At 43.9% G+C, this 27,916-nt stretch overlaps 1 protein-coding gene across 1 annotated transcript in view; it reads right to left on the bottom strand.

Moving 5' to 3' along the window:
- Positions 1-14,770, bottom strand: part of IFT81 (intraflagellar transport 81) — a 105,007-nt gene extending 90,237 nt beyond the window's left edge. Inside the window, exon 1 of the mRNA XM_060121118.1 lies at positions 14,640-14,770. The gene's annotated coding sequence lies outside the window, so the exon portion shown is untranslated. The remainder of the gene's footprint in view (positions 1-14,639) is intronic.
- Between the last annotated feature and the right edge of the window lie 13,146 nt (positions 14,771-27,916).

The following is a 27,916-nucleotide window of genomic DNA, read 5'->3' on the forward strand; positions in this document are numbered from 1 at the left end:
TTTCAGTTGATTATAAAATAATATACTTCCTCTAGCAAATTTGAGTTGTGAACTAAAATGGGTGACCTCTGCATCAGTCAGCTTCCTGGCAGGATAAAGATGGCACATTCTGGACAACTGATGAGAGCTTAATAAAGGACTATGTATAAAGGTGTGGGCAGGGTTTAGGGAAACCAGCAAGGGTCCAGCAACAAAGGCAGCTATTGCATCCCTAAACCTGAAGCAGCCAGAGAAGGGAACAGGCACCAGAAGCCCAACACAGCAGCTGTATGGAAAAGGTTACCCAACAGGAGCCTTTAGATACAGCCAGTCTTGAACTCACTCTCCTTCCACTCTCTGATCTCCTGCCTGGCCTCCCCTTGGCTAAACCCAACAGGGAACCAAAGGAGCAGGCAACCCCTTGAAGACCATCCATGCAGACTGGCCTCCCAAGGGAGAAAATGGCAGAGTGGGGATCTGGAGGGGCAGATGGACTGAATTATAAATTGAATTATACAGTCAAAATGATGGGCAGGAAGGTCCTGTGAGGCCACCCAAGCCACCGCCGCATCTCTAAGCTTCCCCGGTTCTCCAGCTGAAGATCTAGGCATCGGTGGAGTTAGGTCTAATTCTATTTCTGCACACTGTCCACACCCACGTCATCTCATTTAATCTTCACAATAGGTCTGCAAGGACAGTATTGCTTTTTCCATTTTGTAATTAAGGAAACTGAGTCCTGGAGAGTTAATAGAGGGCCCAAGGTCACATAGCCAGCAGCTGGCTGAGCCAAGATTCACACACAGGTCTCCCTGATCCCAAAGCCATTTACACCAACCCACTAAACTGTCTCAAAACTGGCTCAGCGGAGTCTGGAAGAAGGATCATAAATCATAAATCATAAAGATCTTCTCCAGCTGAAGATCTAGGCATCGGTGGAGTTAGGTCTAATTCTATTTCTGCACACTGTCCACACCCACGTCATCTCATTTAATCTTCACAATAGGTCTGCAAGGACAGTATTGCTTTTTCCATTTTGTAATTAAGGAAACTGAGTCCTGGAGAGTTAATAGAGGGCCCAAGGTCACATAGCCAGCAGCTGGCTGAGCCAAGATTCACACACAGGTCTCCCTGATCCCAAAGCCATTTACACCAACCCACTAAACTGTCTCAAAACTGGCTCAGCGGAGTCTGGAAGAAGGATCATAAATCAGGCCGCTGAGGCAAAGTGATTTTCTGTGTGAGGCAGAGGGATTTTCTATGTGTGAGGGCCAGGGTTAACATGCTATCTGGCTTTCTCTGCCTACAAGGGCTTTGCCAAGGAAACTCTTTTCTTTCCCAGGTAGGGCTAGTGGTTTGAAATCCAAGCGCTTACCCTGGAATCAAAGAGGGAGAAGATGGAGAGAAAACACTTGGCTGATGATGGGAAAAAAGTGTATTTTCATTTCAGATGCCTTTCAAGTTCTTTTTTTTCCAGCTGAGTGTTGGTGTATTTATAGAATTCAGGGGGAGTATTTAAGGGTAACCAGCAGTGGAGCTGCATTTTGGGACATCAGGAAGCTCAGAATCATGCAGGAAAATGTTGATGGGGTGGGACAAGAAAAGGCCAGGAGCAGCAGGGCACAAATCTCCTTCTTCATGTTGTCAAGACCTTTTCTCCCTTCTGGGATGATGACGTCAAATCAAGGTCTATAAGAGTGCTATAGATGGAATATAGAATCAAAATGACGGGCAAACGGATGGAAGGCTGAACAATTTGTGGTATAAACATACAGCAGAATATTATTCAGCCATAAAAAGAAATGAAGTATGAATACATGTTGCAACAGGGATGAACCTTGAAAACACCTTAAGTGAAAGAAGCCAGACACAAAAGGCCACATATTGTATGATTCCATTTATATGAAATATCTAGAAAAGCCAAATCCATAGGACAGAATGCAAGCTGGTGATTGCCAGGGGCTGGGGCGGTGGTGGGGGTGGGAGAATGTGGAGCAAAGGCTTCAAGGGTATGGGATTTTCTTTGAGGACGATGGAAACCTGGAAATAGACAGAGGTAGTGGTTGCACAATACTGTGAATGTACCAAATGCCACTGAATTTTCCCTTTAAAAAGGTTAATTTTATGTTATATGAATCTCACCTCAATTTTAAAAAACAATGATGGGCAGTCAGGCCCTTAGGAGGTCACCCCAAGTCTTCCAAGCTGTGTTTGCTCTCTATGGTTGAAGTTCCAGGAGCTGTATGGTATAAGGTCTGATTTCATTCTAGATTTCCCTTCTCTCTCTACTCCTCCGACCACTGGTTTCCACTCAGTTGCTCAGACAAAACAAACCCATCCCAGCCTCAAGATCTTTGCACTGCTGTTCCTTCTGCCTGGCCGTTCTTTCCCCAGATCTTCACCAGCCTGGCTCTGTCTCCTCAGCCAGGTCACAGCTCAAATGTTAGTTTCTCATCTAACATCTGAGGAGGTCAGGAGGTCTTTCCTGACGCTGTTACTTAAAGTAATACACCCACCAGTCATTCTCCATCATTGTGCTCTGCAGACTGTCTGTTATGGCCCATTAGTGGGTACTGAAATCAGTTTAATCATTAAATCAGTTTAATGTAAATCATGATTAACATTTTTAAAAACTGAAATTAAGTGGAATAGAAAATACACACAGAATAAGGGTAAATATTTCTTTGATAGAAATATTTTTGCTGCATTCAAACCACTCCAAATTTATTGGCTTAAAAACAATACCTTTTGGGACTTCCCTTGTGGTACAGTGGTTAAGAATCTGCCTGCCAAAGCAGGGGACAGAGTTTCGAGTTCTGGAACGGGAAGATCCCACATGCTGCGGAGCAGCTAAGCCCGTGCACCACAACTACTGAGCCTGCGCTCTAGAGCCCGCAAGCCACAAATACCAAGCCTGCGTGCCACAGCTACTGAAGCCCATTCTTTGCAACAAGTGAAGCCACCTCCCACCTCAATGAGAAGCCCGCACACCACAACAAAGAGTAGCCCCCGCTGGCCACAACTAGAGAAAGCCCACACGCAGCAACGAAAACCCAATGCAGCCTAAATAAATAAATAAATAAATATTTTTTTTAAAAACCCTTTCCCCCCACAAGTCTGTGGATGAGCTCAGCTGGGCAGTTCTTCTGCTCCATGTGGTATCTCCTGGGTCATCATGTGACTAAGTTAGGCTGGGAGCTTGTCTGGGGCTGAAACATCCAAGATGGCTTCCCTCCTTTCTGAGGCCTCAGTGCTGGCTGCCATTTCTCCCTCGTGTGGACTCTCTCTTTCTCCTTGTGGTGTTTCATCACTCAGTGGTCTAACCTGAGCTTCTTTACATGGCAGCTGGGTACTAATGGCATAAAAGTGAAAGCCACCAGGCCTCTTAAAGCTGAGGCCCAGAACAAGTACAGTGATCATTTCCATTGGTCAAAGCAAGTCATAAGACCCTCTCGGGTGCAGAGTCCTAACCACTGGACTGCCAGGGAATTCCCTAGACTCTACCTATTGACTGGGGAGTGGCATGTGCATACCAGGAATGATGCTTGCCAAACTGCTGGCAGATATCTTCACAGACAATCTACCACAACTGTTCTGTGAAAGTTTCATTTCAGCTTAATGAACATGCATGGGTGTTCACTGGGTCACACAATAAGCATATTTCTTACTGTGAATCACAGTCAAAAGGTTTAAAAAACACACTTCTTCCACATCGCTTTTTTAATATCTTCCATAGCACTTAGTACTCTCAGAACTTAATTTACTTTATTATATCACCCCCATGAGAATATAAGCTCTCTGAGGGCTTGTCTGTCTTGTTCACTGCTATATCCCCAGCACCTGCCAGGGCCTGGCACCTAATTGGTGCTTAATAAACATCTGTTGTTGTTGAATAGGTAGTAAGAGTTATTATTAGGTGCTGAGCAGTTAAAAGAATTATCTCATTTAATTCGTTTAACACATTTGAGCTCCTACTGTGTGCTGGTGAGACAACAGTGAACAAAACAGACAATAATTGCTGCCACAGAGTTTACATTAGACTAAGATACTAGAATAGTATTGAGTAGATTTGTTGATGTTATTTTGACAGATAAGGAAACTGAGAGTCAGAGGACTCAGTCAATTTACCCAAGGTCACATAGCTAATAATTTCACCCTGATACCTGGCTCTTCTCTACCCTGCCGCAGAAGCTGGGCTTTGCCCAGAGATGGGCCTAAGTGGTTACTGATCTCAATTCCTGCAACTACTTCTCTGAAGGATCAGACATCTTTCTGGGAATCATGCACAAGGTAGTGGGAAGAGGAGAGTCCCATGACCTCAGGGTCCCTGCCTTCCCCACTCCCTGCCCCCCCCACTCCGTGATGACGTCTCACACCTGGGGTGTTGCAGATTTGAGCCACAGGTCTCAGTCACCCCCGACTGTCTTATCGGCATGTGACATCCCCAAGTGGCTGGGGCCTGCAGGCCTGGCAAAGAATGCAGCCCGAACAAAAATAAACCTGCCACATTCCTTGGCAGCCCCCTGCCCCTTCCCGCTCTCCAGCCATCCATCCTCACAGCAGAGCCTGCCAGCGAAGGCCGAGAGAGGGAGAGCAGGGTGGAGGAAGTACTGCTGCAGTCCAACCCTGAGAAAGAGAGGGAGAGGGGAAGAGAGAAAGAGAAAGAGAGAGAGAGATCACCTTATATGGGAACGTGCGCAGACAATATGTGGCAATGGCTTAGAGGGCAGCAGAGGTCAGATACCAGACAGATGGAAGAAATTAAACATGGGACAGAGAGTGTTCCTGGGCCCTGAAAACAGCTCTTGTTTCACAGCGAGTTCGCACAAAACCTGGCCCATTTTCCTTTTTAGCCTAGGCCAAGCAAGATTTGCGTCCTAAATGCTACATGACTTTGAATCGGGCCCCCGACTCTGGCTGGCCGAGGTCTCAATCCTCTCAAGTCATTTCTCTGACGAACAAAATTCCTCTTTGCAAAAAAAAAAAAAAAAGACTGGGCCTGTTTCCCAAGAGTTTCCAATACCTCTCCAAAGCACATAAATTTGCTGTTAGTGAGTAAATACCCCTTCATTTCGCATTCATTCAACAAATATTGAGGACCAATTATACCCCATGCACTGAGCCAGGGTCTGGAAAGACAGTGTTGATGATGATGATGATGATAATAGTCGTAATAATAATAATAATAGTTAACGTGTTGATTTGCACTCATCTGGTAATGTTTCAGTTCATAATAATTTACTTAGTACCTTCCATGTTCTAGTCATTGGTGATATTGAATGTTGACCTAGAATCATCTGGTCCCTGCCCTTGTGGAGTTTACAAGGGAGTGGGGGAGTAGAAGTGACAGATATTGAACAAGTGATCCCCCTGGATCCTCACAACAGTTTTTTGAGTTAGCTACCATTACCATCTCCATTTTATACGGGGTTTTTCAGCTTCAGCGTTACGGACATTTTGGGTTGGATCATTCTGTGCTCCGTGTGTGTGTGTGTGTGTGTGTGTGTGTGTGTGTGTGTATGTGTGTGTTTGGGAGCGGCTCTGTGCACTGTAGGATATTTTGCAATATCCCTGGCCTCCACCCACTAGGCATCAGTAGCAATAACCAACACCCTCAGTTCCTCCAGTTGTAACAACCAAAAAATGCCTCTAGACATTGCCAAATGTCCCTGGGGGACAAAATTGCTTCTGGTTGAGAATCACTTTTTTCAACAGATGAGGAAGTAGGAGGGGTTATAAAACTTCCTTAAGGTCATACCACTGGCATGTAGGGCTCACACCACCGTCATTTTGATTCCAAAGCCCACGGGCCTAACCATTACAGTGTGAAAACCTGTATCCTTGACAACAGATGACTCTGGGTTTGGATGATTGTAGACCTCACTAGCTCATTTCACAAAATGGAAGTCATCTGTGTTAGTTCAGATCCTCTGAGAAGCAGATACCACGTTGAGCACAAATTTGCAGATTTACTGAGGATTTATTTATTTATGCCTATGAGGGATAAAGGGCAAGGGAGTGAGAATAGGCAAGAGACTGTTCAGACTGTGATGCTGGTCTGATACCTTGGAAGGAGAGGGGGACAGAAGGATTGGGTAGGAAGAGCCTTGGACAGCAGCACAGTTCTAAGAAAGTTTTGGCCATGCTGAAAGGGAGTTCCCCAGCCACAGTCAGCTGTGAGAGGGATTCCAAGTCGGGCAGCAATGGGGCTTCACTAGCACTCCCAGTGTGCTCTGTTATTGGCTGGGAGCAGCCCGGGGAGGTATGGCCTTGGCATGAGCTTGGTGGATCCAGAGGGGTGGGAACTAGTGCTGTCAGTCAACCGTGCTCTTCGAAGCAGACACTCAGGAAGGAGTTCTGAGTGGTGCACTCCATCCATGGCTGCCACATCATCAGAGAAGTGCTGCCCAGTAGTTACAGTCACCTTAAGACAAGGAGATAAAGGCACTGGAGATGCAGTGGGCAAAAAAGCCAGGTTGGCATCCTTTAAGCAAAAGGGTTCATTTTCCTTGCAATGTCTTGAACTTCTTAGTGAACTTTGAAGTCAGCTCTAACTTGGGTACCATCAGCAAGGAGGTAAAGAGTGCAGTCTTGAGGATCTAGTTTGTAGTTTGTGAAAGTGGGCACTCTCTGAGCCTCAGTTTCCCCATGCATGTAATGGAGTTAACCTGCTTTATCTCATAGGGTTGATGTGAGGATTGAATGAATGTTCATGGAATTGCTTTTCAGAAGAAGATGGAGGTCCTCCTGCACAAACTTTCTGCCCATCCTTTGGTTTTGTAAGGACATCTCCCTGCTAGCCACACTCTCATCCTTCCAACTAAGATTCATCTTGGCATATACCCAAGGGACAACAAACTAGCATCCCCAGGGCTAAGTCTGACAGACAGGCAAGTTGTGTTTGGCTCACAGAGCACTAAACAAACAAACCAGCAGAATGAACCAACATCTGAAAATCGAGATATTTCAGGATGAGGCCAATCAAAACCAGTGAGACTCAATTGCATTTGTTGGGACTGTCTGGATTTCTGGAAATCTGGATATACTATGTGGAAGCTTGGCTTAAGCTGAGAAGAGGCTTCCTGCTTCAGATGGGACATGCACTGACCTGTTTGCCACAGTTCCCCCTGCTCCCTAACATGTGTGATCTGGAAGCCACTGTCAGTTGCTGATTATCGTCACGTTTGTGCTGCCGTTCTTCCTAGAATAACATTCCTTTGTCTCGTGTACCTATTGAAGGGGAACGTGTAGACCAGGAAGCCTATGTTCTTTCTTGTATCTGCTCCTACTTCACTCACTTAGACCATCTCCTGGTGCCTGTAGCGTCCAAGTTTACCTTTAAGCTTGCCATCCTTTTAAGCCCTTCTGGAATCTTCTTCCTAAAATTATCCCTGCAATTTCATAAGAAATCTCTACATTACACCTAGAATCTTCCCCCACCACTGACTCCTTCCTCTAGCCTTCCCAATATGCACCAGTCTTCTTCTCCACACCCACCTCCCCTGCCTTGTTCCTGGGACATTCCCTTCCTCTCATGGGAAGGCCACCCTCATACCCTCTTTCCTCATTCAAATTGACTTCAAGACCCAGGTCAAACCCCCCCCCCCCATTCAACCATTCCGGGCTACAATGAAATTGTTCTTCTGGGAACTCCTAGTACAGTGAGAATCTGAACCACACACACCAGCACTCAGCTCCATAGCTGTTGAATGAATGAATGAGGGGATAATCTACATGAGTTGCAATAATTAGAAAGCAGGGTCAAGATTAGGACAAAATAAACAAAAATGTTAGTGGGAGCTATTTTGATAGGTTATGGGTGATTCTGGCTTTTATTTATTCCTTTTAGTTTTTCCTACAATTGAGAAAAAAAATATAATAGTGAAAAGGAAGTAATGTGAGTCTGGTTTAAACATCTAGACTATAAGCAAGGTGAGGGCAAGGACCAAGTGTTAATTCTGATATATCCTCCTAACTCCCAGCAGCAGGGCACACACAGTGAGCTAGGGAGAGCTCCCTGGGAGCTAAATTAACAGCACCAGGGCTTATAACAGAGACTGTCGATTCGCTTCTCGAAAGCTTCTTAGTGAAGATGTCCCCCTTTCCTCTTTCAGACTCTCCAAACCCCAATTTTGTGTGGTGTCCTCTGCCTCTTCTTCACTGCCGTGTGCTTCATGGAAGAAGAGTCCAGTCCCAACCCCTGCACTGATCAGTCTAGCCCAGGGTTTCTCAACCTCAGTACTATTGACATTTTGGGCAGGATAATTCTGCTAATCTTGTTGAGTTGTTGTACGTGCCACCTTGGAGTTTACTTGTTATATGAAGTAAAATTTTCCTTAATGTTGAACTGTTTAAGCTAATTTGAGTTGTGCCTTTCTGTTGCAGCATCTTAACCAACCCAGGGATGTCTTAAAGACATTGCACTCACATACAAATAAAACGACCATCAAAAACAGTGATGATCTGGGTGGTTGAGGGCAGATATCAGCATCTGGAGTTGGGGATAGGTGTGTCAATTAATAGTCCCTTTTTTTTTTTTTGCGGTACGCGGGCCTCCCACTGCTGTGGCCTCTCCCGTTGCGGAGCACAGGCTCCGGACGCGCAGGCTCCGGACGCGCAGGCCCAGCGGCCACGGCCCACGGGCCCAGCCGCTCCGCGGCACGCAGGATCGTCCTGGACCGGGGCATGAACCCGCGCCCCCTGCATCGGCAGGCGGACCCCCAACCACCGCGCCACCAGGGAAGCCCCTAATAGTCCCTTTTGAGTACCATTGCTGATCTAAAGCTATTTCAGTTCTACGTGAAATTGCTGATAACCTGTGCAGATGCTGAGACAGAGAGAGAGGAGTTTAATTTCTTTTGCAAAACAAGGAGCAATATCTGGACTCGAACCCACTATGTCCCATCATATGAAAACTGCTGCAAAACACCAAGTTCTGTAGTTGTTAAGCTAATATTTCTGGGAGTCTACCAAACAGCCTCTAAGATGGAGCTGATTAAGAAAATGCTAAGCCAAATGGCATAACCTCTAGAAGCCTCAGTTTTCTCATCTGTAAGCTGGGGAGAACAAGAGGAGAATCCCCTGGTATTGAGGATCAGAAAATACTTCATGAACCATAAAGAAGGTAATGTGTTATCAATACTAAGCAGACAAGACATACAGCAATGCTGTTCCTAAAATTGGAATGTTCTAAATTTAGGATGTGGTATGAACAAAATTATCTGTTGATTGTTTGTATGTAGTCTTGTTAAATTTCTTATGCTTCTGAGGTTCTGCTTTCTCATTTGTGTACTGGGGCAAGACCTCATTCTGACTGTGCGCTGAGGATAAAATAAGGCTCTTTGAAAAAGAGAAACATACTACTATCATTATTTCACCACAGTTTTCTTGCCCCGAGTCAGATGATAGCAACAGGGCAAACAAGACTTGCAGGCACGGACTCTACAGTGAATGTCGGCTCACTGCTACCCTCTACTGGTCATTAGCGGTGCACAGGTAGATACAGAGAAGAGAGGGTCCTTGGAGAGGGACCCCAGGAAACTGAGGCTCAGAGAGGGAAAGGGACTTGCTCGAGGGCATGGAGATAGTCTTGGACAGAACATTTGGGGCTCCTGATTCTTAGCTTTTTCCAAAGGGAGAAAAATGAGAGCTGGAAACTCATTATGGCTTCACTCTTGCTAAGTTCTCACGAGCTTTTCTAGATAGTCTGATTGGGACTTTTCTCTCCTGTTCTTCCCTCACCACCCAAACTGCTTGGACTTCCCATCCTTTTCTTCATACCAAGGTGGCCACCATCGGCTCTGAGGCTAAGAGTCCTGTTGGGTGCTGGGTGCTTCACAAAAATGATCTCAGATCCTTACAACTGCTTTATAAGGTAGGCCGGGAAACTAAAGCCCAGAGAGATTAAGACTCTTGCCCAAGGTCCAACAGCAAGTAAGCACAGGAACCAGGATCTCAACTCTCACCTGAGACCCCAAAGCCCACATTCTACCTGCCACCAAAACACAAAACAAAGCAAAACATCATGGCAACTTGTGTTGAAGACATGATTAAAGGTAATCTTGTGGTTTTTTTAATGCCCCAAATGGCATTTGCTGGGCAGACATATGATGAAGCAACAAAAGAGGGAAATTTTTTGAGCACTACCACATACCAGTGACACTCATATATATTATCTATCAATTCTCCGATGACACATATATGATCTTGAATCCTGTCAACAATATTGAGTCACAAATGAGGAAATTGAGTTAAAAGAGATTAAGAAATTTGCCTAAAGTCACTTGGTGAAAGCTGGCATTCAGACTCTAATCCTCCTGCTTGGTGTTAGTATATAAACAAATTATGCTCTTAGAAGCATAAATAGAGGAGAGTATATGGTAGCCTGTGTCAGGCTAGACTGCAGGCCTCCCCTCCACAAAACCCCTCAGGCTCTCCTATAAACCATTTTCTTCCTGGAGGCCTCAGGATTTGAAGTCCTCCTGATCTGAGTTCAAACCCCTTTCCTTTTTTTTTTTTTGTTTTGAATTTTATTTTATTTATTTTTTTATACAGCAGGTTCTTACTAGTCATCCATTTTATACACATCAGTGTATACATGTCAATCCCAATCTCCCAATTCATCCTCCACCACCACCCCCCGCCACTTTCCCCACTTGGTGTCCATACATTTGTTCTCTACATCTGTGTCTCTATTTCTGCCCTGCAAACCGGTTCATCTGTACCATTTTTCTAGGTTCCACATATATGCATTAACATACGATATTTGTTTTTCTCTTTCTGACTTACTTTACTCTGTATGACAGTCTCTAGATCCATCCACGTCTCTACAATGACCCAATTTTGTTCCTTTTTATGGCTGAGTAATATTCCATTGTATACATGTACCACATCTTCTTTATCCATTCGTCTGTTGATGGGCATTTAGGTTGCTTCCATGACCTGGCTATTGTAAATAGTGCTGCAATGAACATTGGGGTGCATGTGTCTTTTTGAATTATGGTCAAACCCATTTCTGAGCCCTACTATATGCCAGGCCCTGGCTGGGTATATATTTAATTTAATTCTTGAGAGAACACTGCGAGGTAGATAGCAATTATTATCCCTATTTTACAGGTGAGCAGATTGAAGCTCTGAGAAGTACAGTTGACTGTTGAAAAACATGGGTTTGAACTGCCTTGATGCACTTCCACAAAGATTTTTTTCAATAGTAAATACTACAGTACTTCATGATGCATAGTTGATTGAATCTGCAGATGTGGACAAACCACAGATACGGAGGGTTGACTCTGTATATACTCGGATTTTCAACTACGAGGACAGTCGATGCCCCTAACCCCTGTGTTGTTGAAGGGTCAACTGTATCTTGCTCAAGTATGTGGGCGAGCCCAGGTGTTGATAATTTGCCATATTCTATGTGATATTCTCTTCATGGTCTTATTCTTCCCCATTAGCATACAGGAAAATAGAGTTAAAGACAAGTGAAAATGACTTGCCTCAGGGCCTTTGCACTTACTGTTCCCTCTGCGTGCAGTGCTCTTCCCAGACATCCTGGTGGCTTGCTCCCTCATCCTCCTAAGGTCTTCACTTAAAAATCATCTTCTGGGACTTCCCTGGTGGCGCAGTGGTTAAGAATCTGCCTGCCAATGCAGGGGACACAGGTTCGAGCCCTGGTCCGGGAAGATCCCACATGCCGCGGAGCAACTAAACCCGTGCACCACAACTACTGAGCCTGCGCTCTAGAGCCCACGAACCACAACTACTGAAGCCCACGTGCCCTAGTACCCACGCTCCACAACAAGAGAAGCCACCACAGTGAGAAGCCCGCGCACCACAACGAAGAGTAGCCCCTGCTCACCGCAACTAGAGAAAGCCCACGAGCAGCAACGAAGACCCAACACAGACAAAAATAAAAACAAACAAATTAATTAATTTAAAAAGAATGTGATATAGCCACTCAATGGAATATTACTCAGCCACAAAACAGAATGAGCTACTGATGCACTCTAAAACATGCATGAACCTTGAAAACATTACACTAAATGAAAGAAGCCAGTCACTAAAGACCACGTAGTGTATGATTCCATTTATGCGAAATGTCCATAATAGGTAAATCCATGAAGACAGAAAGAAAATTGGTGGTTACAAGGGGCTGGTAAATCCATAGAGACAGAAGGTAGATTGACAGTTGCCAGGGGCAGCGGGGGAGGAGGGAATGGAGAGTGACTGCTTAGTGGGTAAGGGTTTTCCTTTTGGGGTGATGAAAATGTTTTGGAACTAGATAGAGATGGTGGTTGCACAACACTGAGAATGTACTAAATGCCACTGAATTCTATACTTTAAAATGGTTAATTTTATGTTGTGTGAAGCTCACCTCAATTTTACCAAAAAGTTCAACCCTAAGCACATCTTATCTTCCTTCCCTGTTTGATTTTTCTCGATAGAGCACATGGCCCTCTCACATACTATATATTAGTATCTATTGTTCATCCTGTTTCTTTAGAATATAAACACCAAGAGGGTAGGGATTTTGATCTCTTTAGTTATCTCACCCCAAAGAGTCCCTGGCACTCTGTAGGTATTCATTGCATAAATGAATTAGAAAAAGTGTGGTGATGAACCAGAGTCCCACCCCACCAACCCACCCCGCTCTCTAATTCTAACGGGCTCTTGATCCTCAAGCAAATTAACAGTAATCTTCAGTATGGGCTCATTTTTTCCTCCTTTTCCTAAAGAGCTAAATCCATAGGCTCTCAGCTCAGCTCTTTAAACCCTTCTCTGCAGAGAGTCTGAGAGAAGAGGGGCAGGAGAGGAGACAACGAATCCATCACTATGTGGAGAAACACTGTCCACTCTGCCGCTCTGTGGCTGCCCGCAGCAATTGATTGTAACCCCAAACTGATGCTGTGAGGCCATCTTGTCCCCCAGCCAGGAGGACATCATTCCCAGCTGCTGCACAGGTGGCTCTTCAGGAGGGATATTTACAGGAACGAGTCAATAACCATTTATGAACAGCCATTCTGACACAGCTGTATACCAGGCACTTGGCCGAGTTACAAATGTAAGATATAATCATTCATTTGATCATTCATTCACTTATGTGGTTATCAAACATTCATTGAGCACCTACCATGGGTCTTACATTATGGCCCTTGATTTCAGTTTACAATTGAATTTACAGCCAAGGCACCAACACAGTATAGACCAGAGTTTCTCAGCCTTGGCACTATTGACATTTTAGACCAGACAGTTCTTTGCTGTGGGCATTGATCTGTGTATTGTCGGATGTTTAGCAGCATCTCTGGCCATTAGATGCCAGTAGCACTCCCTCAATCATGACAACGAAAAATGTCTCCAGACATTGCCAAATGTCCCCTGGGGGTGAACAATCACCCCTGTAATGAACCACTGGTTTAGATGAGTATTTTTTCCCCAAACCCAGATAAACCACAATTATCAGAGAGAAGAAAAACACATTTAAAATTATTTTTGCTGTTCAATCTTTCCTCTCTGTCTCTTTCTGTCTCTCTCTGTCTATTTCTTTCTGTGTCTCTGTCTCTTTCTCTATCTCTCCGTCTCTGTCATTCTCTGTCTCTGTCTCTTTGTCTTTGTCTCTCTGTTTCTCTCTCTATGTATATACATATATGTATATATTCTTTCTTTTGCTAGTTAAATTGGAAAGGGAGAGCATAACAGCTAACATCTGTAAAGGGCATATAGTGTTAACTTTATTATAATAATAATTATTATGAACCTGCACCATTCAACACTTTAAGTCCCTTATCTTGATTACTCTCACAACCACCCTACGAAGAAGATGCCATCAATGCCCATTTTACAGATGAAGAAATTGAGGTTCAGAGGTGTTAATCAACTCGTCTAAGGCCACACTGAGAGTAATGGGCACAGCTAGTGTTCAAATCCAGTTCTGTATGATTCCAAAACATGAGCTTTTCACCACCACATTACATATTCCCAGCTCCTGGCACAGAGCCTTGCACATAGTAGGTGTTCAGTAAACATTTGTTGTCTGAATTAATAAACAAAGGGATGGGGAAAGGATTGTAAGAAAGGTCTGGAGAAGCATAGGCTCCTACTTTGGGGCCTGATGCTCAGGAGGGACATGTACTATTTTACTTCTTTCTATTATTCATCCATCCACCAGTCCATTGGTCTATCCATCAATCCATTCATTCATTCACCAAGCATTCCCTGAAAACGTGGGTTGTGCCTGCTACCTAGGTGGGATTCTGGTTTCAAGATACTTGAGGAGACATGACATGTGTTCAGAAATAATTGCAACGTCAGGTTCAAAGTGATAAGCCATATTATGAAGGTACACATAAAGGTTCTACTAGTCAAGACTCTTTTGGTTCAAAGTGATAGGAGAGTCTGCTTCAACTGGCTTAAGCAGAAAGGGGAAGTTACTCGCTCCTGAAACTAGTCAGGCCTTCTGGCATGGCTTGATCCAGATGTTCAAATAATGTCATCAGGAATCCCTCCATCATTTCCCTCTGGATTTCTCTGAGTTGACTTCATTCCCTGCTGCCAAATGGCCACCAATAATTTTAGGCCCATATCCTACCAGCTTAGCAACTCCAGCATAAAGAGAGCACCACTGTTTCAGTAATTTTAACCAAAGTTCCAAGACATATCAGACTGACCTGGCTCACATGTCCAGTCTTGAACAGAGCACAGTAGCAATGACGAAGTGTCTCAGACTGGTCCTGGATCCACTCCTGGGGCCTGTGGGTGGGGAAAAAATCAACTGAGAATGTAGAAGGCACGGTTCTGTCAAAGGAAAACCAGAAGAGAAAATAAGGCCAGACAACAAAACCAACAGATGTCTACTCCAGGTATGATGGGGGTTCAAAGGAGAGAGCAGCCTCTTTTAGCTGGCAGATCAGGGAAGACTTTTTGGATCTTGTGGAGTCTGTGAGCTTTGATATCACCTAAGGAACCCAGAACAGGACACAGCCTAGGAACTGATTGGAGACTCCAATACTCCACACCCAAGACTTTGACTTTCAGACACCCCCGTCAGTGCCAAGATAGGGCCCATTCCCTTGGGAAAAACACAAATAGGTCATTATTTACCTGGGCAAATAAATTCTCTATAGAGCTCTTCCCAGGCTGGGCCATATTACATGCCTTATAGCTGTCCAGGTCCCCTATGAACACAAAGATTTCCTTCCGCATGTGGGAGAGGCTACTCATTCAGCTCCAGGTCAAAGGACCATTCCATTGGTACCAGTGGCAGGAACTCTTGCTTGTCTTTCAATATCCATTCTCCTTTCTCAAGAAAAGTAAGAAAACTCCTGATCCAATTTTAAGCAAGCAACATGGTCAAACAGAATAAGGACTACATTTCCCACCTCTTGTTGCAGGTAGGTGTGGTCACGTGACTAAGTTCTGACCAATGAGCTGCAAGTGGCAGTGACAGGCCACGCCCTTGAAGGGAGGAACATGCCCTTTCTTTCTCCTTTCCTCCTTCTTCCATCCTTCTATTTGGAATTTGATCCTGATGGGGAGCCATTTTTGACCATGCTGATGAGGGCAACACCCTAGAGATGGGTCCCTGATGAATTCATTGCTCAGAACCGCCATACCAGCCCTGGACCATTTTCATCCAGACTGCATGTGAGAAAGAAATCAATTTCTACCTTATTTAGGCTACTGTTATTTGGGGTCTCTATTGCATGCAGTTGAGCTCTGTATCCTAACTCATATAGTGCCTGTATCTGGACATTTCCAATGACCTTTGGGCAGAGAAGGGAAAAAAATAAGGATGTACATCCTTGATAAATGCTAGTATGAGAGTGCACTACCTCATTTAATCACCAGGACACCATAAGGTAGGTATTACCATCCCCTTTTACAGATGGGGAAAATGAGGCTCAGGGAGGTTAAATAACTTTCTTCAGATCACATAGAAGTGGCAGAGTTGTGATATATGCTCAGAACCACCTATTCAAATTAGCTCCAGAAAATGATTTTCATATTAAAGACATAGTTCTCATGGAATCTCCTACAAAATCTATAGCCTTAGGAAGGGCAAGAATCAGGGTGATTCCAGGGACCACATCAGTTAGAGCTGGAGGACTTTCACCCTAGAGCTCCTCCTTTTACTTGATTCCCTTAATGCCTTTGTCTCTTAATTTAAATTCTTTTTTAAAAAAATATTTATTTATTTATTTGGCTGTGCCAGGTCTTAGCTGCAGCATGGGGGATCTTTTAGTTGTGGCATGCGGGATCTTTAATTGTGGCACACGGGATCTTTAGTTGCGGTGTGTGAACACTTAGTTGTGGCCTGTGGGATCTAGTTCCCTGACCAGGGATTGAACCGGGGTCCCCTGCATTGGGAGCGTGGAGTCTTAGCCACTGGACCACCAGGGAAGTCCCTTAATTTATATTCTTTTTTAAAAAATTAATTTAGTTATTTATTGTGGCTGCGTTGGGTCTTTGTTGCTGCAATCAGGCTTTCTCTAGTTGTGGCGAGTGGGGGCTACTCTTTGTTGTGGTGCGCGGGCTTCTCATTGCAGTGGCTTCTCTTGTTGCGGAGCACAGGCTCTAGGTGTGTGGGCTCCAGTAGTTGTGGCACGCGGGCTCAGTAGTTGTGGCTCACGGGCTTAGTTGCTCCATGGCATGTGGGATCTTCCCGGACCAGGGCTCCAGCCCATGTCCCCCTGCATTGGCAGGTGGATTCTTAACCACTGCACCACCAGGGAAGCCCCTTAATTTGTATTCTTGATAGAGAGATCCCAATTGGTCACTGGCCAGCCACTGTGCTGACTCTGCTTGGCAGTTGCCCATCCTGGTCCAATCAGCCCTGGTTAGGGACATGAAGGCCTGCTGATTTCAGGTTGAGCTAGAAGTTAGGCATGGCAGAAAAATTTATAATCTCTGCTAAAATTCAATCTTTGAATATTGGGTTATTGAACCTGGGCATAGAGCAACCACTCTCCTTGTCTTCTAGGAGCTTATATCCTCTTATTATTATTGTTACTATAATTAATAACGTATCACTATTAATGAAAAGCTGCAATTCGCTGAACTCTATTATGTACCAGCCATGGTGCTTTTAATGAGTAATCTCATGTAATTCCTTTAAAGAAAATCAGTCAATCAGAGACCTTTCATCATGTATGGCAACACAGGGACATTTGGGATTTAAGAGGTGTGCTTTGGGAAAAGAAGTATAATTATTCCATTTTCACTTAATTGGAGAAACTAAGTGGTAGGTGCAGTTGTAAAGGAAGGCAAGCTCCTGGGCAGGCAGATGGTAAGTAGGAGGCTGTTCAGGCATAAGGGAAATGGGGGTGGGAATGAAAAAGAGACAGACAAGGGAAATTAAGTTTGACTGGATAAAATGGACAGTGAGAGTTTTGATAAGAGCAATGAAATGGGCAGGGAGAAGTACAGAGGTCTTCAAATCATGGACTCTCTCACCACGCCCTCCCTCTTCCACCAAAAGAGAACTAGGGTGCTCTCCCCACCTCTTCTTCCTGGGGCCTCCAGAGACCCTGAGCTCAGCCTGCTGGCCTGCCCCTCAGCTAGGGGCCTCACTTCCTGTTTGCTGTAACTGCTCTATTCCATGTCACCATCTCCATGTGTCCAGATCCAGCCTGGTGGCCTGATCCCTGTTCCTATCCATTCCATTGGCTTCTCCATTTGGCTTGGAACTCTTGAGCTAGACTGAGACTATGCTGATGAATGCCACATGACTGGCTCCACAAAAAGGGTGGAAGTAAGTCAACATCTTTGACATGAAGATGCTGTCATTTTGACAGGGGCCAAGAGAATGAGACTATTTTAGTTAAACTTGTTTGATGGTGAGGCATAAATACTCAGTCACACTATGTCACTGTGATATAATAAGAATATATATTAGGTCTCAGCCCCTGGTTCCTGACACAGAGCTCCTGAATTTCTTGGAATTTCCTGGGTTATAGGAGCATCTTTTGTCCTAAAGAGGCCACTCTTGGTGGGCTCCTGGACAGGCTCAGGATAGGGCTGGTCACCAAGAAGACCAAGCCATGATTAGAGGCTTGGAACTTTCAGTCCCATCTCCATCCCCCAGGGAGGGAAGAGGGGCTGGATATTGAGTTAATAACCAATCATGCCTAAGTGATGGAGCCTCCATAAAAATCCCTGTACTATGGAGCTTGGAGAGCTTCTGGGTTGGTGAACATGTCCATGTGCTGGGAGGGTGGCAAAGCCCAACTCCATGGGGACAGAAGTTCCTGTACTTGGGCCCCTTCCAGACCTCGCCACCCTATCTATGTACCTCTTCACCTGGCTGTTCTTTTGTCTCCTTTTTTATGTCCTTTACAGTAAACCAATAAACATGTTTCCCTGAGTTCTCTGAGCCATTACAGTAAATTACTAAACCCGAGGAAGGGGTCACGAGAACCCCCAATTTGTAGCCAATCAAACACCTGGGACGCACTACTTGTGACTCACATCTGAAGTGGGGGCAGTCTTGTGGGACTGAGCCCTTAACCTGCGGGGTCTGTGCTAACTCTAAGTAGTTAGTGTCATGATTGAATTGTAGGACCCCCTTTTGGTGTCCAGAGAGCTGGGAAATTGGTTGGTGTGGAAAACCCACATATTTGGTGTCAGGAGTGTTGTGAGTGTAGAGACTGACAGTGGCTTTTCCTTTTAGTCACAATTATTATACATATGATCAGAGAGAAATATATAACATGGGATTTCATGAAAAAAAAAAAACCAAAATAAGTTGTAAATGGGTCAGGGTTCTTGGACTCCAGAATTAATGAGGAATTCTCTGTTCGGGGTCACTCTAGGGACCTTCGGAGCTGGTGGGTCTTCATGCCGCAGCCCCACCCTCAGCTCCTCTGTGCTTTCTCTCTGTCTCCCTGCTTCTGCTTTTCATTTCATGTCCTAAATTTCCATCTATTCAGCATAACTTTATTCTGCTTTCCCCTCTATGCTCTGTAACAGAATGCCCTGTTGGAATTAAACTAATGGTTTTTATCTCTGCTTTAATGAGAGAGATGGTGACTCACTGATAAAAGGAAAGTATTTCGCCTCCTGAGGGTGATGTATTCAGCTTTGGGGTTAAAAAGGGGAAGCTTTCAAGCACATGTGGATATCCTGGTAAGTTAAAAAAAAACAAAGAACAGAAAACTTGGTTTCTAAAAAAAATTAAACATACAATTGCCATGATCTAGCAATTCCACTTCTGGCTATATACCCCAAAGAATTGAAAACAGGGACATGAACAGAAATCTGTACAACGATGTTCAGAGAAGGACTATTCACAATAGCCAAAAAGGTGGAAACAAACTAAATGGAGAGAGAGAGAGAGAGAATTATTCAGATTTTAAAAGGAACGAAATTCTTTCTTTCTTTCTTTCTTTCTTTCTTTCTTTCTTTCATTTATTTTTTGCGGTACGCGGGCCTCTCACTGTTGTGGCCTCTCCCGTTGCGGAGCACAGGCTCTGGACGCACAGGCTCAGCGGCCATGGCTCACAGGCCTAGCCACTCCACAGCATGTGGGATCTTCCCAGACCGGGGCACGAACCTGTGTCCCCTGCATCGGCAGGCGGACTCTCAACCACTGTGCCACCAGGGAAGCCCCGAAATTCTTTTTTTAAATTGAAGTATGGTTGATTTTACAATATGTGTTAGTTTCTGGTGTACAGCAAAGTGATTCAGATTATATATATATATATATATATATATGTGTATGTGTGTGTGTGTATATTCTTTACCATTATAGTTTGTTAAAGATATTGAATATAGCTCCCTGTGCTATACAGTAGGACCTTGTTGTTTATCTATTTTATATATAGTAAGTTATATCTGTTAATCCCAAACTCCTAATTTATACCCACCCCCTTCCCACTTTGGTAAGCATAAATTTGTTTTCTATGTCTGCAAGTCTGTTTCTATTTTGTAAATATGTTCATTTGTATCATATTTTAGATTCCACATATAAGTGATATTGTATGATATTTGTCTTTCTCTGTCTGACTTGCTTCACTTAATATGATAATCTCTAGGTCCATCCATGTTGCTGCAAATGGCATTATTTCATTCTTTTTAATGGCCAAGTAGTATTCCATTGTATATATACACGACATCTTCTTTATCCATTCATCTGTCAATGGACATTTAGGTTGCTTCCAAGTCTTGGCTATTGTAAATAGTGCTGCTATGAACATTGGGGTGCATGTATCTTTTTGAATTAGAATTTTCTCTGGATATATGCCAGGAGTGGGATTGCTGGATCATATGGTAACGCTATTTTCAGTTTTCTTAAGGAAACTCCATCATTTGCAGATATTTTCTCCCATTCTGTAGGTTGTTTTTTCATTTTGTTTATGATTTCCTTCACTGTGCAAAAACGTGTAAGTTTGATTAGGTCCCATTTGTTTATTTTTGCTTTTATTTCTATGGCCTTGGGAGATTGACCTAAGAAACATTGCTACATTATATGTCTGAGAATTTTTGCCTATGTTCTCTTCTAGGAATTTTAGGGTGCCATATCTTATATTTAAGTCTTTAAGCCATTTTGAGTTTATTTTTATGTATGGTGTGAGGGAGTGTTCTAAATTCATTGATTTACATGTGGCTGTCCAGTTTTCCCAATACTGCTTGCTGAAGAGACTGACTTTTCTCCATTGTATATTCTTGCCTTCTTTGTCAAAGATTAATGGACTGTGGGTTTATTTCTGGGCTCTCTATTCTGTTCCATTGATCCATATGTCTGTTTTTGTGCCAGTATCACACAGTTTTCATTCCTTTGAATATTTTGTTGAATATTACTTTGAATGGCTTTGTAGTATTGCCTGAAGTCTGGGAGGGTTATGTCTCCACCTTTGTTCTTCTTCCTTAGGAGCGCTTTGGCAATTCTGGGTCTTTTATGGTTCCATATAAATTTTAGGATTATTTGTTCTAGTTCTGTGAATAATGTCATGGGTAATTTGATAGGGATTACATTAAATCTGTAGATTGCTTCGGGCAGTATGACCATTTTAACCACATTAATTCTTCCAATCCAAGAAGAGATGAAATTCTGACATGTTACAACATGGACGAACCTAGAAGACGTTATGCTAAGTGAAATAAGCCAGACACAAAAGGACTAGTATGGTATGATTCCACTTTTATGAGGTACCCAGAGTAGTCAAACTCATAGAGACAGAAAGTAGAATGGTGGTTGCTAGGGGCTGGGTGGCAGGGAAGGAATGAAGGGTTATTGTTTAATGGGTACAGAGTTTCAGTTTGAGATAATAAAAAAGTTCTGGAGATAAATGGTTGTGATGGTTGTACAACAAGGTGAATGTACTTAATGTCACAACTTAATGTTGTACAACAAGGTGAATGTACTTAATGTCACTGAACTGTATACTTAAAATTGGTTAAAATGTTGGGGAGGGAAGGATTGGGCATTTGGGATTAGCAGATGCGAACTGGTATATATAGGATGGATAAACAACAAGGTCCTACTCTATAGCTCAGGGAACTATATTCAATATCCTGTGATAAGCCATAATGGGAAAGAATATGAAAAAGAATATATATATGTATAACTGAATCACTTTGCTGTACAGCAGAAAGTAACACAACATTGTAAATCAACTATACTTCAATAAAATGCTTTTAAAAAACTGGTTAAAATGGTAAAATTTGTTATGTATATTTTACAACAATTTTTAGAAAAGTTTTTGGTTTTTGGAAAGTTAGAGGTAGTCAACCCATCTGTCATTTGAGTGAGAGCATCTCTTGTGTTAATTGGTCTAAAGGAGAAGCTGGCAGAACTCTCACAGAGAATTAAAAAAGGGAAGAGAACTGAGGCTTTGAGTATACAAGGTAGCAGATACCTGAGCCATATTCTGATAACATATTCCAGAGTTCAAATATGACCAGGAGATTCCAGGGTAAGGACATCAAGGAAAAGATGACAGGGGCGGGGGGTTTGTCAGGGTGCTGGACTTAAGATGCATCCCGGATATGGGGCAGGCTGCCTCTTGGCAGTTGAGTCCCTGCTGTCTCTGTACCTAAGGAGGCAGCCCACTGTCCTTAATTACCCCATAAATTGTGTATCTGCCTGTTCTGTGCTTCAAAGGTATTGTCTGCCAGCCTCCTGATGAACTTTATAGCAGTTGCCTAGCAATGCTTCTTAAATCAGAATGCTTTAGCTATGATGAGTAAAAGAAAGCCCAGTTAAAATGGTTTAAACAATATATATATATATTTTCTTTTTTAAATAAATTAATTTAATTTAATTTAATTATTTTTGGCTGTGTTGGGTCTTCGCTGCTGCGTGCGGGCTTTCTCTAGGTGCAGCGAGTGGGGCCTACTCTTTGTTGCAGTGCACGGGCTTCTCATTGCGGAGCACGGGCTCTAGGCGCGCAGGCGTCAGTAGTTGCGGTACGCGGCCTCAGTATTTGTGGCTCGCAGGCTCTAGAGCGCAGGCTCAGTAGTTGTGACACATGGGCTTAGTTGCTCCACGGCATGTGGGATCTTCCTGGACCAGGGATCGAACCCGTGTCCCCTGCACTGGCAGGCGGATTCTCAACCACTGCGCCACCAGGGAAACCCTAAACACTATATTTAAGAAAAGAAGTCCTAAGGTAGGATGGCTCCAGAGTTACTTAACTCAGTGGTGCCAACAAGTTCTTTCCATTGTTCTGCCCTGCCACCCTGAGCATGTCACATTAGAAAGACCATTTCTTCTCATGCCTCTCTCTTAGGAATGACATCTTTCTTTAGAAGACCTCTAATAAACTTTCATGTTTTGGTGGCCATAATTAGCTTTCATATTCATTCCTACCTAGACCAGTCACCCACAGGTAGAATGGGATTAACGTGATGCCCTTGAGGTGGGTACAGAGTTATCTTTCCTGAAGGTTTGAAACCTGGACAAAATTGGGGATTCTCTTAACAAAGAAAAAGAGAGCAGATTTCAAATGAGTAGCTGAGTGTCTGCTACACCCCTAGATACTGATAAGCTTGGGGGATTAATGGACATTTAGGAAGGGTTGTTTTGGACTTGTTTCTATTATTAACAAGTGGGTGAGGAGTATGAGTTCTCATACGCTGGATCAAATATGGCTCACCTCTGGGTTTCATTCCAAATTGTGGGAATGGAATAGAGAACAGTGGAAGGCATGTTCTTTTCTTTTTCAGGTCATGACCTCAACATACAGAGTTCCTTCTACTTCCTGCCTCCCGTAAACTTGGTTCTCCCCTGACAGTCCTGAAGCCCTCCCCAGAGGATGCAAATCCTTCTCCGACTCTCATGGTGTCCCCCATGGTCTTCAACTCTATCAGTGGTCCTTCATCTTGATTAAACTCTGAGGCTCAAGTCATCTACGTGTACCACCTTCAATACCTTCTCATTGCTGATGTCTACTAATCAGTCAGTCATTGTTCTTAAGAGGACTATAGCATCTGGCTCATCCCTCCTCCCCATCCCAGTTCCTACCACCATACTAATGATTTTGATGACAAGGATGACCCAAGACTTGGCCAACCTCCTGGCCCCTTGGCTCCTGTCTCTCCTCATTCCAGTGATCTTCACCTCCACTCCTCTTGAGCCACCCCCTCCCTTGACCATGTCCTAGACCTCAGTTTTTCTGGAACTAATCTTCCTCCAAAGGCTTACATTTCTCTGACCACACTCTTGTATCCTCTGTTCTTTCAGTTATTGCAGGCTTAGCAGTTCTTTGAACTCCAGAATCCCAGACCCTTCGACTCTCTCCCTCTCAGGACCCTCCTTCCTCCACTTCATTCCCTATCCAGCATAGATCCTGTGGTCCTCACTTTAGCTACTTTATTGCCAGTCCCCAAGTAGTGGACTTTATAGATGAGTCCCCAATATCTACTTGAACTCAGGTGATTGGTCCGAGTTGGTCATGGTCATTTCCTCTCCCTTGTCAGTAAAGGAACAGGCATGTGACTCAATTCTAGTACTAGAGGGTAGAGTAAGGTGGGGAGAGAAGGGCTCTGGGAAAGATTTTCCCATGAAAGAGACAAAAGAATTGATGATATTTCTTTCTGAGGATGAACGCAACAACAAGGGGGGTGGTGCAGAGAGATAGAAAGAACCTGGGTCCTTGATGATGTTGTCAAGCCACAAGATCAACCCAATCTGAAGTTTGTCCTCCCTCTTGATATCTTATTATATAAGATAATAATTTATTTCATATTAAGCCAGTTTGAATCAAGCATTCTATTACTTTCACATGAAACACCCTAAATGACATAGTTTTTAACTCCCAGCAAAAGCTCAGCCCTGGATCAATATACATATCCTTCTTTTTTTTTTCTTTTTCTTTTTAAAAATTTATTTATGGCTGCATTGGATCTTCATTGCTGCACGCGGGCTTTCTTTAGTTGCAGCGAGCGAAGGCTACTCTTCGCTGTGGTGTGCGGGCTTCTCATTGCAGTGGCTTCTCTTGTCGTGGAGCACGGGCTCTAGGCACATGGGCTTCAGTAGTTGTGGCATGCAGGCTCAGTAGTTGTGGCGCACGGGCTTAGTTGCTCCACGGCATGTGGGATCTTCCCGGACCAGGGCTCGAACCCATGTCCCCTGCATTGGCAGGCAGATTCTTAACCACTGCGCCACCAGGAAAGCCCACATATCTTTCTATACTGTCTTCATACCTGTCCTGCTAAGACTGATGGAAAAAACAATAGGTCCCTGGTCCTCTAGAAACCCCAAACACCTCTCTCCCATCCACCATTAGAAGAAGAATGACAGTTTACCCCATCCTTCCCCATCCTCTGTGTTTAAGATTGCAGAACACCTCAGTTATCATCTGAAGTGGCCAGCTCTTGACTAGGAAATGGATTTTAAAAGTTTCCAAGAAGAGCATATGTATTTGGCTTGGATGGAGTGGAGTGGAGAGATGATCTTGGGATTGAAAGAATCCAGCACCCATGAGAAGGATACAAGAATTACACCCAGAATAAATTGAGTGAAACAAGACATTCCTAGTGCTTGGGTTGAGTTAGGGGGAAAAGAGGAGCTTCTTGCCTTGCATTGTGGGGCTGGCAAGTGATACAAGCCCCAGGAAAAGGGTGACTTAGGTGGAAGGCGAGGCAGAGACGTAGCTTTGCTCACAATGTTTCTGGAACAAATGTAGAAGACTAGAATAAAGGTAGTAGATATCAGTGATTACAAACTCTAAAACTATTTGAACCACTTGGCAAGAGCTGGCTGGTCTCTGGGTGGGGAGGTGGGAGGTGGATCCTGTAGGTGGGAAGGCCCTTATCATAATCTCAGTCATGCAGACTGTTGCAATAACAAATTCATAGTCTTTAATTCTCAGCACCACCCTGGAATTCCTGTTTTCTTTGTTGGCTCTCTTCTCCTGGTTACCATAGCAACTGTTTTGAATCTTCTTCACTCTCATGGACCCTCCTACTCCTCTGCCTTCCCTTTCTCTCTCATCAGGCAACTTTGCCTCCTATTTCACACAAAAAAATAGATGCCATCTGACTGGGACCGCCCTCACCTTCCTCATTTACTTGCAACTGTATATCACCTTTTCCTCTATCCCACAGATTTAGTCAGTAGTGCTGCCCGATAGATCTTTCTCCGGTGGTAGAAATGTTCTACATCTTCACTGGGGTAGCCATTGGCCACATGTAGCTGTTGAGCACTGGAATAATGGCAAGTGGGACTGAGGGACTGAATTTTAAATTTCATTTGATTTTAATTAATTTAAATTTAAATAGCCACATATGGCTAGTGGCCACTCCCTTAGACAGCACCAATTTAGTGTAACTCAAGGAAAAACACTTTTGAACACCAGGGCACTGGGTATTTCTCCTAACTCTGTGACATCCCTAAGCAACAGACTCTTGACCAACTTATTATAAGAATTATGAATTAGGTGATGAGAAGGAAGGAAGAGAGGGTTAGAGCGGCAGGTTCACAAGAAATTGCCATGGAGAAATATAGGTGAAATTAACATCATTTTGACATGCTTTTTTTAGTAGCTCCAGTTACCAAGAAAGAAACCACAGTGAATCCTGGCTGAAACATATTCCTGAAGGAGAGTAAGAGGCTCTCATCATCATCTTTTCATCACTGCAAATCCATCCTAGTCTTTTTTTTTTTTAATTTATTTTTGGCTGCGTTGGGTCTTCGTTGCTGCACGTGGGCTTTTCTCTAGTTGCAGCAAGTGGGCTACTCTTCATTGCGGTGCTCAGGCTTCTCATTGCGGGCTTCTCATGCTTCTCTTGTTGCAGAGCACGGGCTCTAGGTGCGTGGGCTTCAGTAGTCGTGGCTCACGGGCTCTAGAGCGACTCAGTAGTTGTGGCGCATGGGCTTAGTTGCTCCATGGCATGTGGGATCTTCCTGGCCCAGGGCTCAAACCCGTGTCCCCTGCATTGGCAGGCGGATTCTTAACCACTGCGCCACGAGGGAAGTCCCTCCATCCTAGTCTTGACACCAAGGAGGAGTCTGAGTGGGAGAAAGAACCAAGCATCAGCCGGGTGCTGGTATGGTATAGTTATCAGTTGAGTTATTTCAAAGGGCATCCAGTTATCTTTGCATTTCTACGATAACGCAAAATGTGTGCAACACAAACAGAACGGTGACTTGAATATCCCTTTTGTGTAGCTGATTTTGTTCACTTTCGATGATTCTATTACATTTCAAACAGCTACACATCTTTTATTTATTTTTTTTGCAGTACGCGGGCCTCTCACTGTTGTGGCCTCTCCCGTTGCGGAGCACAGGCTCCGGACGCACAGGCTCAGCAGCCATGGCTCACGGGCCCAGCCACTCCGCGGCCTGTGGGATCTTCCCGGACCGGGGCATGAACCCGTGTCCCCTGCATCGGCAGGCGGACTCTCAACCACTGCGCCACCAGGGAAGCCCTACAAATCTTTTTAAATATGAAAAGTTAGAATAGCACATCCCCTCCCCTCCACCGACCTCCTGTAAATAGCTGGACAATTGCTGTGAGATCACATTTTGAGTAATTTCTTTCTCCCCTGATTTTATTTTTGGTTTTTTTTTTTTTTTTGGTTTTTTTAACCACACACACCAATCTTCCCTTGACTCTATGACCCCCATTAAAAAATCTCCCTTACCCCTCTTCTCACATAGCCAAGCTAACAGGAAATGTAGACCCCATTTACTGTCTCCACTCTTTTGCTCTCATTAGTCCTTGCTCACACTATTATTTTATGGGAAAATATTCCGTTTTTAAGTTGTGATTTGAAGTGTCTGCGGGATATTTAGGTCTGCAGGTTCATAGACCACAGGTATGGAGCTCAAAAGGCAGGTTTGGTCTGGAGATATAGCTTTTAAAAATCTATCAGTGTGTGTGTGTGTGTGTGTGTGTTTGTTTTTTTTTTTAAGTAATGCATACATATGGTGGAGAAAACTTCATAGAAAGGTGATAAGTCTCTTGACACTGACTAATGCCGCTGTTCCCTCCCCAGAGACCATCTTTTTTTTTTTAGTATTTATTTATTTATTTGGCTGTGGTGGGTCTTAGTTGTGGCATGCAGGATTTTCATTGCCGCCTGTGGGATCTTAGTTGTGGCACACAGGATCTTTTAGTTGTGGCATGCAGGATCTTTTAGTTGTGGCATGCGGGCTGACCAGGGATGGAACCCGGGCACCCTGCATTGGGAGCGCAGAGTCTTAACCACATTCCACAGACAGGAAGAGCAGAAATGGATAAAGTCCACGGCACAGGGAACACGAAACAGTATTTCTGTGTAGCTGTAAGGTGATAATAGCCCCCATCTTTGAGTGAGTGACTGCTACTTTGTTACTTACTGAGAAACATCACCCTCTAAAATCATAGACTATCACAAACTTTGCTATTTGAAATTGCATCTGTAAGAATGAAATGTTCCTGTTTTGCCTGGAGGATCTAAGTCACCTTGAAACAGAGAGGCAGCCTCGATTTGCAGCTCAGGTGCAGAACTTCAGATATTG

This window comes from Lagenorhynchus albirostris, chromosome 14, assembly GCF_949774975.1.
Source record: "Lagenorhynchus albirostris chromosome 14, mLagAlb1.1, whole genome shotgun sequence".
NCBI classification, from domain to species: domain Eukaryota; kingdom Metazoa; phylum Chordata; class Mammalia; order Artiodactyla; family Delphinidae; genus Lagenorhynchus; species Lagenorhynchus albirostris.